Genomic DNA, 12,448 nt, shown 5'->3' with positions numbered 1-12,448 from the left:
CAATATAACACAACCCGAACTTCAAAATATGAAATTCGCTCATCCCTAATAGTAATAAAAGGAACGACCCAGCAGCAAGCTGTACAGACATAGTAATAGAAAGAACGCCCCAGTCCCAGCATTAAAGAGAGGTCACTACTCGTCCCGGAGGGGACCCTGTTCATAAATTTGTGTGGGGCTCAGTCATTTCTAGTTGTGCCACTGGATGTAAGCCATGAACAGTATGGATAGAGAGGGAGATTTATAATTTCCCTCGTTTCTGAAAAGTGGCGTTAAAAACGTGCAAACTATGTTGTTGCAACTTTTTAACTGGGCCTCTATAAAAAAAATATATATATAAAAAAAAGGGGGGGTGACAATGGCAAGGAGGGGGTGTGACCAGTCGCCCCAACAAATTTATGTTCATTTTTGCCAGTTTTCTGACTCAAATGAAGCCAGAAATCTATTGCAGAGGAGGGTCTGTTGAGTGGGAGTGGGGGGGGGGGCAAGACCTTTGTTGCACAAGAACTCTGATGAATACATTGTACAAACCGATCTGCTGACAGAGAGGAGCCTCCTGTCTATCATCACACAACTTACTCCAGCTGACAGCCTAGAAATCATCTATGAAAATATGACTGCCCTTCACCTGGGGAAAAAGGGGGGACAAGTGTAGTCAGGCATCTCTATATACAATGTACAGGGGCTCACACATCTGTATTATATACAGTGTACAAGGGGTCGGGCATCTCTATATACAATGTACAGGGGGTTACACATCTGTATATACAGTGTACAAGGGGTCGGGCATCTCTATATACAGTGGGGTGGGGTGGGGGGGTCACACAACAGCATATACAGTGTACAGGGGGTCCCGGATCTCTATATACAGTGGTGGTGGTGGTGGGGGGGGGTCACACCAGTATATACAGTGTACAGGGGGTCACAGATCTCTATATACAGGGGGGGGGGTGTCACACATCAGTATATACAGTGTACAGGGGGTCACGGATCTCTATATGCAATGGTGGGGATGGGTGACATATCACTGTATGGGGGGGGGGGCTCACACCAGTATATACAGTGTACAGGGGGACACAGACCTCTATATACAGTGGGGGGGGGTCACACATCAGTATATACAGTGTACAGGGGGTCACGGATCTATATGCAATGGTGGGGATGGGTGACATATCACTGTATGGGGGGCTCACATCACTATATACAGTGTACAGGGGGTCACAGACCTCTATATACAATGGGGGGGGTCACATCAGTATATACAGTGTACAGGGGGGTCAAGGATCTCTATGTGCAGTGGTGGGGGTGACATATCACTGTATGGGGGGGTCTCACATATCACTATATACAGTGTACAGGGGGTCACAGACCTCTATATACAGTGGGGGGGTCACACATCAGTATATACATTGTACAGGGAGTCACAGATCTCTATATGCAATGGTGGGGATGGGTGACATATCACTGTATGGGGGGGGGGCTCACATATCACTATATACAGTGTACAGGGGGTCACAGACCTCTATATACAGCGGGGGGGGGGGGGGTTCCATCAGTATATACAGTGTACAGAGGGTCACAGATCTCTATATACAGTGGGGGGGGGGGGGGGTCACATCAGTATATACAGTGTACAGATGCAATTGTAACAGAAACTGCAGCACTCTCCAGCCTTGGTCTTTTCAAACTTTTATTCACCAATACAAAAAATGCTTGGGAAAGATCACACAGATCGAAACGTCGCATTTTTTGTATTGGTGAATAAAAGTTTGAAAAGACCAAGGCTGGACTCTGGAGAGTGCTGCAGTTTCTGTTAGGGTTGTTGCGGGTAATCGATACTTTTTCCGTTTTTTCGATACTGGGCTGCGCTTCTGCGCAGCCTAGTATCTCTGTCTGAACATGAGCGCGCTGCTATCGGCGCGCTCATGTTCTCTCAGCAGCACGGGGAGAAGGAAGCTGTCCTCCCTCCCCCTGTGCTGCTGCCACCGATGAGAAGAGAGGGGGGGGAGGAGGGGCGGGCGGGCGCACTGCGCCACCAATGAGGATAGAGGGGCGGAGGAAGGGCGGGCGCACTGCGCTACCAAATAGGACTATTCCCATTTCCCACAGAGCGGCGCCCAGCGATGTCCCAGCACTCACCATTAGTCCTGGGCGCCGCTCCGTTCGCCCGCAGTGCTCCATTACTGTCTCCTCTCCTGCTCCACATGCTGCTGATTACTATCGGAGCGATGGGAGGAGACATCAGCTTCACTAGTGGGCGTTCCTTCTCCCTGCGCTGCGATTGGACAGCGCTACAGCCAGGAAGAAGGAACGCCCACTAGTGAAGCTGATGTCTCCTCCCATCGCTCCGATAGTAATCAGCAGCATGTGGAGCAGGAGAGGAGACAGTAATGGGACACTGCAGGCGAACGAGCGGCGCCCAGGACTAATGGTGAGTGCTGGGACATCGCTGGGCGCCGCTCTGTGTGGCCTGATAGTGAAAGTCTGGACTCATATACAGTAGTCAGTCTAACACAATACAGGAGGCGGGTGCCGGCAGCAGAATCGCATTGCCGACACCCTGCCCCTGACAGGGAGCTGCGATCAGAGGCAGTTAACCCCTCAGGTGCGGCACCTAAGGGGTTAACTGCTGATCTGCCAGTACCCGCCTCCTGTATAAAGGGGTAATTTATCATTGGTGGTTCAGTGTGCCCCTCAACCCCCCATCCCATTAAAATCATTGGTGGCACAGTGCGCCGGCCTCTCTCAACCCCCCAGTATTAAAATCATTGGTGGCAGTGGCCACAGGGACCTCTCCCCTCCCCCTCATTGGTGGTGCAGTGGCAGCTTCTGATCGGAGCCCCAGTTGTGTAAGCCTGGGGCTCCGATCAGTTACCATGGCAGCCAGGACGCTACAGAAGCCCTGGTAACATCCCTGATGCTGTGTGCACAAGGCACAGAGCAGCAGGGACAGTGTGAAGTCCTATTCACCCTGATAGAGCTGAATGGGACAAGGGATGAAAGATCCCAGGTTCTAGCCCCTAAGGCTACTTTCACACTTGCGTTCAGAACGGATCCGTCTGAGACGGATCCGCTCATATAATGCAGACGGTGGATCCGTTCAGAACGGATCCGTCTGCATTATATTGTAAAAAAAAATTCTAACTGTGAAAGTAGCCTGAACGGATCCGTCCAGACTTTTACATTGAAAGTCAATGGGGGACGGATCCGTTTGAAGATTGAGCCATATTGTGTCATCTTCAAACGGATCCGTCCCCATTGACTTCCATTGTAAACATTGTAAGTCTGGACGGATCCGCTTGCCTCCGCACGGCCAGGCGGACACCCGAACGCTGCAAGGAGCGTTCAGGTGTCCGCCTGCTGAGCGGAGCGGAGGCTGAACGCTGCCAGACTGATGCATTCTGAGCGGATCCGCATCCACTCAGAATGCATTAGGGCTGGACAGATGCGTTCGGGGCCGCTTGTGAGCCCCTTCAAACGGAGCTCACAAGCGGACACCCGAACGCTAGTGTGAAAGTAGCCTAAGGGGGGAAATAGTTATTAAATAAAAAGTGTAAAAAAAAAAAAAAAAAAAAAGTAAAAAAAACCCCCACCAAAATATGAAGTATAAATGACCCCCTTTTCCCAATTTCACATATATAAAATATATAAATAATAAACATATTACATATCGCCACGTCCAAACTATTAAAATATAAAAAAAAATCTAGGTGGTGAATGCCGGAACAGAAAAAAATTAATAAAAACTGCGCGATTCGCCATTTTTAAACATGTGGAATGCACGTGGCTTTTTTGGTTTATTTTTTTTTTCGCGTGGTATCGAATATCGCAATACTTTTTCATGGTATCGAAATCGAATCAAAAATTTGGTATCGCAACAACTCTAGTTTCTGTTACAATTGCATCTAGATTTGGGAAGTACAAGACTGGCTTCTGACACAGCGGGCACCACCACAGTAAGGAACAACATTCATTTTTTGTAGTGCTGCTACATTTTTCTTTTTTCTATATATACAGTGTACAGGGGGGTCACAGATCTCTATATGCAGTGGTTTATTTCTGCTGTTAAGGAGGGGGCGTGGCTTTCAATAGCAAGGAAACCAGGCAGATCTTTAAGATACATTAATAAGTGTAATATCGCCCTACTTTCTTCACAGGGTTAGTAAGTTCTAATAGAGTGGCCAACCCCTTTAAGCTTTGGATCATAGATCAGAAGTCGATTCGTTCAAAAACTTCAGAGGTCATTTACCAAGCTGAAATATGCCTATATTAGTCGTATTTCTGGCGCAGATGGCAGCACAATGGCTGGTTGAGCCTCAATCTGCGACTTTTCCCAGCTCCTCCCTGATACACCTCCGACCGCGCTGTGCAGCATGCGGTCTGCGGTGTATCCGTGTAAATGGCAACATTCGCCCCATAAGACGCACTGCCATTTTCCCCCAATTGGGGGGGAGGGGGGGGCGTCTTATAGGGCGAAAAATACAGTACTTCACAACAAAGAGCTGCCTCATCCCCCTCTCCTACTTGTCAGGGATTATGATCCTGAATACAGATAAGATCTTCAGCTGAATCTTTGTAGGAATGGAGTTCATGAGGAGACCTGAAGTACAGAGAGGACAGACAGCACAGACTGTGGTAATGGAGACTGCATACAAGTGCTGCTCATTTGCTACATCTGTTCATGATCTCCATTTCTACAGAGATTCAGCTGATAATATTAGGCCTCTTGCACACGAACCCGCATAAGGCGGGTCCGCAATACACGGGGCACCGGCCGTGTGCATTCCGCATCACGGATGCGGACCCATTCACTTGAACGGAAGCAAGGAACGGAATGCTTTCGTGGGGTACCGTTCCATGCTTCTGTTCCGCAAAAAGATAGAACTTGTCCTATATTTTTGTAGGGCGGACAGATCTCGGACCCCATTGAAGTGAATAGGGTCGCGATCTGCATGCGGCTTCCCCACGGTCTGTGCCCGTGCATTGAGGACCGCAATTTGCGGTTCGCAGCACACATTCGTGTCCAAGAGGCCTTAAACTGTATTCAGGATCATAACCCCTGACAAGCAGATATGAGGATGAGGCAGCTCTTTAGCTCAGTGTTGTGAAGTAACTTGTCCTCCTGTGTGATTAGGACAGGTTTTGTGTGTACTAATAGGACGGCAGCCATTTTTTTCCCCCTAATGATTGCTCCCCAGACAAAACGAGCCATTATAACTAATGTAAAGTATTTGGGAATATATTTATAATAAAGTAATATTTAAGTATTTTCATTTTTTAATACCTGGTCAGGGATTTCTATCAGTGATTGCATGCCAAAACCAGGAGTGGAAGCTACACCGAGATAAGATATAAGGGAAAGATCTGCACCTGTTCTGTGTTTAAAGCCGCACCTGGTTTTGGCTCATAATCCCTGATGGAAATAACTGACCGAACACTGAATAAAGCCTCATTCACACACCAGTGTTCCATGTTAGTGTGCTATATGTGTTCTCTACGTACAGAACACCTCCCCATTAATTTTAATGTGTGTATTCACACATCACTGTTTAGCAGATCCGTGGGTCCTTTTTTTAGCACGGTTGCAAGCTTTATTTTGTCTGTGTTTGTAATCGATTATGCCTATTATAGTCTATAAGTCCATGAAAACCATGAATGCAAAACGGATGCCATCCGAGTTTCACGGATCATTGGGAAGACATGCTTTGAAAATTATTATTCAGCTGTTCAGTGAAACACGGGTGACACACGGACAGCGCAAATGGATACACAGACCCAGCATGGATCCTTCACGAACACTTTCACCGGAGGCATCACTGACCAACTTTTCACGGATTTAAGCAGTTCCGTTCTCCCGCTATGTCCTCCGGTATGTTCGGGGTCTTGGTTATAGTAGGCGGAGTCTGCCCTTGTTCTGCTGGGCGTTTCCTTCTCCCAGGCTGTAGCGCTGGCCAATCGCAGCGCAGAGCTCACAGCCTGGGAGGTTTTAGCCGGAGGACATAGCGGGAGAACGGAGCGGCGCCCAGGGATAATAGTAAGTGCAGTGAGATCCCTAGGCGCCGCTGTATATGTCATGACACTTATTGGTGTTTTTTCTGGAAAAAAAATGCCATTCAAACATGCATTAAGTAAGCGTGTGTGTGTGTGTATAAAGGCCCTTAAAAAGGCTTCCATTCACAGTTAAGAACTCACTACATGGCTTGCATTGTGCACCAAGGAAAATTTACAGAAACTGCTCAGTGTAGTCAGCCCTCACTTCCTCTTCTGAGGTCACATCCTTACGCTGGCATGACACAATCCAGAAGCCCTCAATACTTGCAGACTCAGCTATTGTCACGCTCTGCATTTTGGTCAATATTTCAGTATGTTGCTGGATGCAGAATTAGCTTATGAGCCTGTGTACAGTGTATAAACTGGTTCAATCACACTAGGACTGGGGATCTGCACCTATCCACAGTCAATCACCATATTGTAACTAAAATCATGACAAACGTAAAAAACAAACAAAGTTAGGCTACTTTCACACCTGCGTTAGGTGCGGATCCGTCTGGTATCTGCACAGAGGGATCCGCACCTAAAATGCGGACGCTTGTATCCGTTCAGAACGGATCCGTTTGCATTATTCTTTTAAAAAAAAGTTTAAGTCAAGTCTTACATTCAAAGGGGGATGGATCTGTTTTGAACTGCACCATATTGTGTCAGTGAAAACTGATCCGTCCCCATTGACTTACATTGTAAGTCAGGAAGGATCCGTTTGGCTCCACATCGCTAGGCGGACACCAAAACGCTGCAAGCAGCATTTTGGTGTCCGCATCCAGAGTGGAATGAAGGCGGAACGGAGCCAAACTGATGCATTCTGAAAGGATCCTTATCCATTCAGAATGCATTGGGGCTGAACGGATCCGTTTTTAACCATTTGTGAGATCCCTGAACCGATCTCATAAATGGAATTCAAAACGCCAGTGTGAAAGTAGCCTTAGCAAACTATGGCTACATCTTCATTTACTATGGAAATCATTAAAGGGGTTTACTCTTTAATGATCGGTGGGGGTCCGACATCCGGGACTCCTGGCAATCAGCTGTTTATGAAGACTGAGGTGCTCACAGTAGTGTCGTAACCTTCTTACTTTTGCTGGGCCAGTGATGTCATGGTCATTGGTCATGTGGCCTAGGAGCTGCTCAGCCTCAGAAGTGAAAGGGGCTGAGCACAATACCAAGCACAGCCGCTATACAATGTAGCCACGTGCATGCCGCATAAAAAAAATGGCGAATCGCGCAGTTTTTTTTTTCTGTTCCAGCGTTCACCGCATAATTTTTTTAATATTTTAATAGTTTGGACTTTTTTGACGTGGCATATGTTTATTTATTGTTTATGTATTTTATATGTGAAATTGGGAAAGGGGGTGATTTATACTTTTATAAAATAATGTATTTTTATTTTTATTTTTTTATAACTATTTCCCCCCTTAGGGGCCAGAACCTGGGATCTTTTCATCCCTTGTTCCTCACACTGTCCCTGCTGCCCTGTGCTTTGTGGACACAGCATCAGGGATGTTACCATGGCAGCCAGGACTTCAGTAGTCTCCTGGCTGCCATGGTAACTGATCGGAGCCCCAGGATTACACAGCCGGGGTTCCAATCAGAAACTGCCACTGCCACCAATAAGAGGAGGTGAGGGGACTCTGTCGCCACTGCCACCAATGAAGAGGAGGGGACCCTGTGGCCACTGCCACCAATGATTTGAATACTGGGGGGTTGAGAGGGGCGGGTGCACTGTGCCACCAATGATAATTAACCCTTAATACAGGAGGTGGGTACTGGCAGTAGATCAGCGGCAGTTAACCCCTCAGGTGCCGCACCTGAGGGGTTAACTTCCGCTGATCGCAGCTCCCTGTCAGAGGCAGGGTGCCGGCTATGCGATTCTGCTGCTGGCACCTGCCTCCTGTATTATGTGTTATATGGGTCCAGACTTTAAGTAGCAGGCTACACAGAGCGGCGCCCAGAGATGTCCCAGCACTTACTATTATTCCTGGGCGCCGCTCCATTCGCCCACTGCCCCATTACTGTCTCCTGCTCGATATGCTAATTACTGGACAACGCTACAGCCAGGGGAGAAGAAAGGCCCACTAGAGAAGCTGATGTCTCCTCCCCATTGCTCCAATAGTAATTAGCATATGGAGCAGGAGACAGTAATGGGGCACAGCGGGCGACCGGAGCGGCGCCCAGGAATAATAGTAAGTGCTGGGACATCTCTGGGCGCTGATCTGTGTAGCCTAATACTTAACTAAATCCGGACCCAGGAAAAGTCCTATCATTGGTGGCGCAGTGCGCCGCCCCTCTCTTCTCATTGGTGGCAGCGGCAGCAGCACAGGGGGAGGGAGAGACTGCTTCCTTTTCCCCTGTGCTGCTGAGAGAACATGAGCGCGCCGACAGCAGCGCACTTATGTTCAGAGATACTAGACTGCGCAGCCCAGTATCGAAAAAATGGAAAGCCCATTATCGTATCAATACCGAGACAAAAGTATCGATTGGGTATCTGAATTTCGATACCCGCAACAATCCTAATGCTTAGTGCTGATCTCTGATAATCCATGGACTTGTTGTTAGTCACCTCCTGCCATCAGAAATAGAAGGTAAAGCCTCATGTACAAATTTTTTTTAAGGCATGTAGGACTTTTCTCTCTGATACTTTTCTGTGATGGAGGCGCCAAACATAGATGTGACCGTACGCTACGGCTTCTATCACCCAGCCGTCAGCAATTTGCGGTCCGCAATGCATTGGCACCATGCGTGCGGCTGCCGCAACGGATCCAGACCCATTCAGCTTTAATGGATCCATGATCTGTCCTTACCACAAAAAAAAAATAAAAAAAATAGAACATGCTCTATTGTTTTGCGGTGCGGAGGCACGGAGAGAAACCCCATGGAAGCACTCCGTAGTGCTTCTGTGTATGGATGCGGTGAGCAAACGGCCAATGCCCGCATATTGCCTTAGGGTGGGATTAGGGTGCATTCACACGTTTTGCATTCAATTTAGCGGACCGGGTGTGGACCAATTCATTTCAATCGGGCAGCATAGGATGCGGACAGCACACCATGTACTGCAAGCATGTCAAACTCAAAGGCTAACATGGGCCAAAAAAACTAAATTTAAGTTTATGTGGGCCGCATAAAAAAAAAACGCCTGGCCGTGCGGAGGCGTGCGGATCCGTCCAGACTTACAATGGAAGTCAATGGGGACGGATCCGTTTGAAGATGACACAATATGGCTCAATCTTCAAACGGATCCGTCCCCCATTGACTTTCAATGTAAAAGTCTGGACGGATCCGTCTGAGGCTACTTTCACAGTTAGATTTTTTTTTACAATATAATGCAGACGGATGCGTTCTGAACGGATCCACCGTCTGCATTATATGAGCGGATCCGTCTCAGACGGATCCGCTCTGAACGCAAGTGTGAAAGTAGCCTTAGGGGCGAGAACCTGGGATCTTTCATCCCTTGTCCTATTCAGCTCTATCAGGGTGAATAGGACTTCACACTGTCCCTGCTGCTCTGTGCCTTGTGCACACAGCATCAGGGATGTTACCATGGCAACCAGGGCTTCTGTAGCATCCTGGCTGCCATGGTAACTGATCGGAGCCCCAGGCTTACACAGCTGGGGCTCCGATCAGAAGCTGCCACTGCACCACCAATGAGGGGGAGGGGAGAGGTCCCTGTGGCCACTGCCACCAATGATTTCAATACTGGGGGGGTTGAGAGGGGCTGGCGCACTGTGCCACCAATGATTTTAATGGGATGGGGGGGTTGAGGGGGGGGGGGCACACTGCACCACCAATGATAAATTACCCCTTTATACAGGAGGCGGGTACTGGCAGATCAGCAGTTAACCCCTCAGGTGCGGCACCTAAGGGGTTAACTGCCTCTGATCGCAGCTCCCTGTCAGGGGCAGGGTGCCGGCAATGCGATTCTGCTGCCGGCACCCGCCTCCTGTATTGTGTTAAACTACTTTCACTATCAGGCCACACAGAGCGGCGCCCAGCGATGTCTCAGCACTCACCATTAGTCCTGGGCGCCGCTCGTTCGACTGCAGTGCTCCATTACTGTCTCCTCTCCTGCTCCACATGCTGCTGATTACTATCGGAGCGATGGGAGGAGACATCAGCTTCACTAGTGGGCGTTCCTTCTTCCTGGCTGTAGCGCTGTCCAATCGCAGCGCAGGGAGAAGGAACGCCCACTAGTGAAGCTGATGTCTCCTCCCATCGCTCCGATAGTAAGCAGCATGTGGAGCAGGAGAGGAGACAGTAATGGGGCACTGCGGGCGAACGGAGCGGCACCCAGGACTAATGGTGAGTGCTGGGCGCCGCTCTGTGTGGAAATAGTCCAATCATTGGTGGCGCAGTGCGCCCCCCCTCCCCCCCTCTATTCTCATTGGTGGCGCAGTGCGCCCGCCCCTCCTCCCCCCTCTATTCTCATTGGTGGCGCAGTGCGCCCGCCCCTCCTCCCCCCCCCCTCTCTTCTCATTGGTGGCAGCGGCAGCAGCACAGGGGGAGGGAGGACAGCTTCCTTCTCCCCGTGCTGCTGAGAGAACATGAGCGCGCCGATAGCAGCGCGCTCATGTTCAGAAATACTTGCCGGGCCGCAAAAATATTCATTGCGGGCCGCATGTTTGACACCCATGATGTACTGCCTGCATCCGTTGTTCCATTCCTTGGCTCCACAAAAAAAAATATAGAGCATGTCCTATTCTTATCCGCAATTGCCTACAAGAATAGGCATTTTCTATATAGCGCCGGCCATGTGCGGTCTGCAGAATGTACATGGGCCAGTATCCATGAGGATCTGCAATACACTTACAACGGTGCATTCACATGACCGTAACAAAAACCGCCACCGCTGTTCTCTTGGGATATATATTTGCATGTGGAAGGTATCTATATTTTGCAGTCCAAAACAGGGCTGGGGTGGAAATGGGAAATTCATAATGGCAGTTATCTGCCTCGGTTATCAATCTGACTGCTAGCTAGGAATCCGCTACTTCGTCCAAAAATCTGATCATACAAGTTTTGGGGAGGAGGATTTGGTGCTTCAGCCATGTCTCCTAATGCACAGATGTTGATGCTGAGATAACTATATATATATGCACTTGGCTTGAGAAGGATCCCGGAAGGGAATTGAAACGTTGCCTATTTTGTGTCACATGTGTGAATAAAGACATTGCGTTTTGTTTTACAAGAAGAGTGCTGCGTTGATTTTTCCTTGAATATATATATGGTATGTATACTGCTCCCCATATATATTATATATGGTATGCATACTGCTCCCCATATATATTATATATGGTATGCATACTGCTCCCCATATATATTATATATGGTATGTATACTGCTCCCCATATATATTATATATGGTATGTATACTGCTCCCCATATATATTATATATGGTATGTATACTGCTCCCCATATATATTATATATGGTATGTATACTGCTCCCCATATATATTATATGGTATGTATACTGCTCCCCATATATATTATATATGGTATGCATACTGCTCCCCATATATATTATATATGGTATGCATACTGCTCCCCATATATATTATATATGGTATGTATACTGCTCCCCATATATATTATATATGGTATGTATACTGCTCCCCATATATATTATATATGGTATGTATACTGCTCCCCATATATATTATATATGGTATGTATACTGCTCCCCATATATATTATATATGGTATGCATACTGCTCCCCATATATATTATATATGGTATGCATACTGCTCCCCATATATATTATATATGGTATGTATACTGCTCCCCATATATATTATATATGGTATGTATACTGCTCCCCATATATATTATATATGGTATGTATACTGCTCCCCATAATACATCACTGTAGCATACATACATCCGGCTTCTTACCACTGGAAGCCTTTTCATACAACTATTCACTGGCCCAACTAGAGTTGGTTGCCTTCAGCTGACAAGTTATATATGGTCACCCATCTTAGCTGATAACTTTTCCACCGCCAACTTTGCAGCAGAGAAGACTTTCAGGCTCTAATTACATTATCTATGTAAAGAGTCAGGAACCCCCGTTAAACCATGCACCGAGAGTCCCCCGCTGCTCCTCACCTTAACCGCGGGGTCTCCGCTACTGACACCGGGTGACCACCAAGACTTCCAACTAGGACACCGCCCCACCAGTACCCTCCCCGGGATCACTGTGATTGGCTACAGTTATTGCATGAACGCTGTCGATTGGCTGCCCCCAGCTCGGTCGTTGTTTGTGATTGGTTTAGAATACTTCCTTCATGCTTCTGATAGGCTGCCCGCTGCTTCCTCCCTGACACTGATTGGGACTTACTGGGTTGGTATTGCAGTCATTCATGTATCTTTCTGTACCACATATCGTGTGCGAGAAACCATT

The 12,448-nt window shown here is 47.9% G+C and overlaps 1 protein-coding gene across 2 annotated transcripts in view; it reads right to left on the bottom strand.

Annotated features, from left to right (window-relative positions):
- Nucleotides 1-12,236, bottom strand: part of WASF2 (WASP family member 2) — a 42,340-nt gene extending 30,104 nt beyond the window's left edge. Inside the window, exon 1 of one of the 2 annotated variants that reach the window (XM_044288029.1) lies at nucleotides 12,154-12,236. The gene's annotated coding sequence lies outside the window, so the exon portion shown is untranslated. The remainder of the gene's footprint in view (nucleotides 1-12,153) is intronic. The other variant, XM_044288030.1, reaches the window with a different exon arrangement.
- Between the last annotated feature and the right edge of the window lie 212 nt (nucleotides 12,237-12,448).

Source organism: Bufo gargarizans, chromosome 3 (assembly GCF_014858855.1).
Source record: "Bufo gargarizans isolate SCDJY-AF-19 chromosome 3, ASM1485885v1, whole genome shotgun sequence".
NCBI lineage: Eukaryota > Metazoa > Chordata > Amphibia > Anura > Bufonidae > Bufo > Bufo gargarizans.
The sequence above is the reverse complement of the archived record's forward strand: the minus strand, read 5'-3'. Positions and strand labels throughout refer to the sequence as shown.